Genomic DNA, 6,000 nt, shown 5'->3' with positions numbered 1-6,000 from the left:
ATCGATCCTGATAAGGTGAAGGCGATACATGAACTGCAACCCCCTAGAAATCTAAGAGAACTCAGAGGATTGCAAGGGCGTTTAGCTTACCTCCGGCGGTTCATCTCAAATCTTTCTGGGAAGTGCTAACCATTCTCTAAACTAAACAAGAAAGGGGTGTCATTTATCTGGGACGACGCCTGCCAAAAAGCATTCGAAGATATCAAAACATATCTGACGAATCCTCCTGTTCTCGTTGCACCAAAATCAGGTAGACCGTTTTTGATTTATCTCAAGGCGATGAACCACTCGATAAGTGCTTTACTAGAACAAGACGATGATAATGGTCATGAACAGGCAGTCTATTACCTAAGTCGGACCTTGATAGGCGCCGAGTCTCAATATCCGATGATTGAGAAAGAATGCCTCGCATTGGTATTCGCAATGCAAAAGATGCGGGATTACCTGGTTGGACAGACGATTTACGTCATTTCCAACGTTAATCCAGTACGGGTATTTATGATGCAACCGGCCTTTATGAATTGGCGGTTAGTGAAGTGGGCCCTTCTCTTGTCCCAATATGATTTGCACTTCAAACAGCAGAAGTTGATCAAAGGACAAGCGATTGTGATCTTTTGGCGGCAAACCCGACAACAGATACGGCAGAAGTATATGATGACTTGCCGGATGAAACCCACGAGGTTAACACTACATCGCACCAACAAGTATGGCAATTATACTTCGATGGTGCTTCAAGGGCAGTTAATAGGGCAATCACCCCCGGATGTCCTAAAGTCTCCTCTGGAGTTGGAGTTGTCTTAATTTCCCCGGGAAAGCATGTGATGCCTCGGGCTTATTCACTGACTAGTCCATGTTCCAACAACGTAGCCGAGTACAACGCACTTCTCATTGGACTCAGTTTCGCCAAGGAGCTGGGGGTCGAATATCTCGAAGCATTTAGGGATTCTCAATTGATAGTCAACCAAGTCCGCGGAGAGTATGAAGTCGGGAATCAAGACCCGATCCCGTACCACCAGGAGGTCATCAAAATGGCAGATTCTTTTGAAGAATTCTTTATTGAATACATCCCTCGTCTCCAGAACACTTATGCGGATGCACTGGCAGCACTAGCGGTATCACTTGTGCAGTCTCCCGAAACTGAGCTGATAGTCACAGTAAGGACGCATCAACTCTGCATACCCATATACGATATGGATATTGAAGAAGAAGATGATAGAAACATGAGCGCCAAAGAGGTGAATTCAACTCAACTTGGGTCTGAGTCCCGAGATTGGCATTTTCCTATCATTGACTATGTCCAATATGGTATTTTGCCGGATGACGTAAAAGAAAGGGAATCAATCCGTCGAAGAGCACCAAGATTCTTCTATAATACCGAGACCCATACATTATACCGTAGAGGGTACGATGGTTTGTTACTCCGATGCCTTTCGAACAAAGAAGCAGAAGAAGTTCTTAATGAAGCACACGAAGGAGAATGTGGTGTGTATCAGCCCGGTCCCAAACTGTATGATCGCATCAGAAGAATGTGATATTTTTGGCCAACAATGGTTCGTGATGCAATCGAATACGCCCGAGAATGTCATGCTTGTTAAATACATGCAAATTATATGCACCAACCACCAGAGTGTTTACACACATCAACTACGTCCTGGCCGTTCGAGACATGGGGCATGGACATTGTCGGTCCTATTTTTCCCCCTTCAGTCAAAGGTGATCGATTCATTCTCGCAATCACAGATTACTTTTCAAAGTGGGCTGAAGCAATTCCGCTTAGAGAAGTGAAGATGAACAACGTCATCAGTTTCATCAAACATCATGTTATATACCGACACGGCGTGCCAAGACGGATCATTCATGACAACGGTCCATAGTTCATAAGCAACGCCTTCGTCAGGTTTTGTGACAAATTCAAAATTCAAGATGTTTCGTCAACAGCTTATTATCCCGCTGCGAATGGATTAGCTGAGGCATTTAACAAGACGATCATTAAGATCCTGTCAAAGCTCGTGAAGACCAATAAACGAGACTGGGATGATAAACTCGGTGAAGCACTCTGGGCTTATCGCACCACCATACGCACACCTACAGGGGCCACTCCATATTCATTGGTATACGGATGTGAACCTGTGTTACCATTGGAGATCCAAATTCCATCCCTTCTGATCACCCTCGCGACTGAGATGACGACAGAAGAACAACATTAAAAACGTCTCGAAGAACTCGAAATATTGGATGAAAAGCGCTTGGAAGCTCAACAACACATTGAGTTTTATCAAGCCAGAATATCTAGGGCTTTTAACAAAAGAGTCCGTCAAAGAAGCTTCAAGGAAGGAGATCTGGTCCTCGCTGCTCGCAGACCGATAATCCTAAACTCCAAGAAGAAAGGTAAATTTGAACCCAAATGGGAAGGACCATTTGTGATAGACACAGTCTACTCAAACGGCGCATATCGCCTGATTACTCAAGAGGGCGCCAGGCAATTAATGCCAATAAATGGGAAGTTCCTGAAAAAGTACTATCCCTAGTACATTCAGGATAACCCATTTACCGGGAAGTTCCTTGAAGAATATTACACTTAATATTCTAAAGGATAACCCAAAATCATTTTTTTACCACCAAAATCCCTCACTGATCAGTTTCAATTGACAGTGAGTCCACCAAAAGTATCCATCTGGCCCTCTTGATTCTTTCCATAGACAAGAGGTCCCCTTTCATTTCGGAGTCCCCTTTCGATAAACGAAAGAACTCCCTTCTCTTTCTCTTTGGTCAAGCCTTCCCATGGTTATAGCCAAAGTTGAAATACCACTTCGATAAACGAAGAACCAATTTTCAGTTTAGATAACCCATCCTATAAAAGGCAAGTTTATCTAAATTTTCCAGATTCTCGGAGTGGACACCCCACTTCTAGTTTCTTCTTCGCTGGAAATAGAATATAAAATTCTTCCTTTCCAGAATCAGGGTCTTTCTCCGAAGAAGAAGACACCAGAGTTCGATTCTGGGGTATTCTATCCCGAAACCTAAGCAGGGATAAGTCTGCGCTTAACCCGCGCTGCCGGTTAGTTCTTAACCGTTAAAAAGAACACCCGCCCACATATTCAACATTGTGGTAGGTTGTTATTAATAACACCAAAATTCATACCTTACACACATGGGGAATTTCATCCTGAATCCTAAGAAAGGATATGTCGACGCCTAATACGCGTCGCCGGGTTAGTCTTTCTCCGTAGAAAAAGACACCAGAATACCAGTCTGGGGTATTTTATCCCGAAGCCTAAGTAGGGATAAGTCAGCGTCTAATACACGTTGCTGGGTAGCCTATTCCTGTAATAATGGCGAAGCCTATGTATCCGACGTCATAGCACAAAGTCTCAGAGAATTCACTCTCTTAGCACAACGTTACATGCGGAACGGATTTAGACAATCCGCATGCTAGCCCGACTCAAACGGTAGTCGGTAAAGGCTTATCAAACCCGTTGAAGGCTGGGGGTTAGCCAAAAATCCTAAAGTCAACACCTAACATATATCGCCGGGTAGCCTATTCTCGTAACAATGACAAAGTCTACATATTCGAAGTCGTAGCATCAAGTCTAAGGGAGTTCATTCCTTTAGCACAACGTCACATGCGGAACAGACTTAAAACAATCCGCATGTAAGCCCGATTCAAACGGTAAAAGGTAAAAGCATGTCAAATCCGTTAAGGGCTGAGGATTTGCCAAAAATCCTAAGTCAACGTCTGATACACGTTGCTGTTTAGTCTTTTCACAGGAGAAAGACGAAGTCTACGTATTCAATATCGTAGCACTAAAAGGGTTAACTCTTTTAGCATAACGTCACATGCGGAACGGACTTAAGACAATCCGCATGTAAGCCCGATTCAAACGGTAATCGGTAAAAGCATGTCAAATTCGTTGAAGGCTGAGGATTTGCCAAAAATCCTAAGTCAACGTCTGATACACGTTGCTGTTTAGTCTTTTCACAGGAGAAAGACGAAGTCTACGTATTCAATATCGTAGCACTAAGAGCGTTAACTCTCTTAGCACAACGTCACATGCGGAACGGATTTAATAATCCGCATGCTAGCCCGACTCAAACGGTAGTCGGTAAAGGCGCATCAAACCCGTTGATGGCTGAGGGTTTGCCAAAAATCCTATATATGCGAAAGTCACTGACGCACCAGCCCCATTAGTTGGTTTCGTGACTTAGACATCCAACAAATTCGGGATAAGATCCACACGTGCAGATGAATCAGCTTTAATAGTTGGTCCTGCAGCCTAATATTTAGGACCGCCATGCTCTAATACCTCAAGAACTTAAACTGTGTATACTCCAACAAATGTCAAGCGATCTGAAACCCTAGGGTCAACGCTGGTCAGCGCGTAACCCTAGGTCAATGCCAGTCAACGCGTTGTGATCAAAAAGTTAACGTACGATGTTTGAAACCCTAGGGTCAACGCCGGTCAACGCGTAACCCTAGGTCAACGCCAGTCAACGCGTTGCGATCAAAAAGTCAACATACGTCGTTCAAACCCTAAGGTCAACGCCTATCAACGCGTAACCCTAGGTTAACGCCAGTCAACGCGTTGCGAGCAAAAAGTCAACACGAGTCAATATATCATGACGGAGATAGTCAGTTCAAAATCAATTCGATGACACGAGCCAAACTCAACTCATCAGTCTTAGATTTAAGACTTCGACGACGGCCAGACGATAAACGCGGCGCTAGAAGGATTTCAGCTATTCGTCAAAGCATCGAATAGACTGAAAATCGAAGGAGTCGGGAATTGAAGCTAACTGCAGGTCCTTTACACTGACCAGGCTAAACAAATCCTGAACAAGTCCTAAACCAGCCTTGAACCAGGCCGGTTCAGCTCATCCTTAATACTCCAATAAGGTATACGAGTATAAACTATTCTCTATTTTTGTTGAGAGGTTTCTGGAGAGTATTTTTCTAAAAAATATTCTTAAGGATAACTCAACAACACTCCGACAGACGTATGAGTATAAACTATGTCAAATGCCGGACAACGCGTTACAAATGAAGACTCAACGCCCACAATCAATGGTCGTTTCTATGTTGAAACAACAAACACGAGCTAAAGATTAGAAAATCAAGAATTGACTTCAAGTTCAAAATTCCGACAACGGTCAAATAATAAATGTAGCATCGGAACCCTTGCAGACATTCGACAAAGCACCGATTAGCCTGGAGGATTGAAGGAATCAAGAATAGAAGCCATTCCAAAGTCTCGTTACACCGACTGAAGGTTGGGACAATCATATCCAAAGTATTCCAGACTCTTCTATAAAAAATAAGGCTGAAATACTTTGGAGGGGGTATCTGTAGGCGTATAAAACTGCCTATAGGTCCCTTAGCATAGCTCGGCACGGTGATTCGATAAACCGACGAACCATCGGGTGACGTATCTAAACACGAGCATTAGTCCACCACATCGAAGCCAAGTGACACGCGATGAAGCGGATTAATGAGGCGACGAGGTTAACGAATCGCACGCAAACAACGGAATACATCCACTCACTAGCGGAATCAAGCTAACGGTTCGGTGAGTCATCCAATCGTAGAACGGATTCAAACTCGAACTCCAAGGCGGATTTACTGCCAAATTGGGATTCGGACTGCCAAATCAGAGTTCAGATCAACGACGAAGCTCGGATAAACTGAAAAACCGTGAAAACCGCGAAACCGGACAACGGACGACACGGCACACCCCGGGAAAAGCTCGGCCAGAACCGAGCCGCTCAGGTGGCTCACCGAGCCACCAAAGTGGCTGCGGTGGCCCGAGCCACCATGTGGTGGCTCGGTGGCCGATGCCAAACCTGGATGTCTCACCGAGCCACCTCTTGTGGTGCTCGGCGACCACCAAGGTGGCTCAACCACCACCGAGCCACCAATCTTGCGTGGCTTCGGCGGCCACCGAGGGGCCTGCGACTCACCACCGAGCCACCAGGTGCGTTCGAGCCACCTTTTGCGATGGCTCG

This window comes from Asparagus officinalis, chromosome 8 (assembly GCF_001876935.1).
Source record: "Asparagus officinalis chromosome 8, Aspof.V1, whole genome shotgun sequence".
Lineage (NCBI taxonomy): Eukaryota > Viridiplantae > Streptophyta > Magnoliopsida > Asparagales > Asparagaceae > Asparagus > Asparagus officinalis.
Note: the sequence above shows the minus strand (reverse complement) of the source record.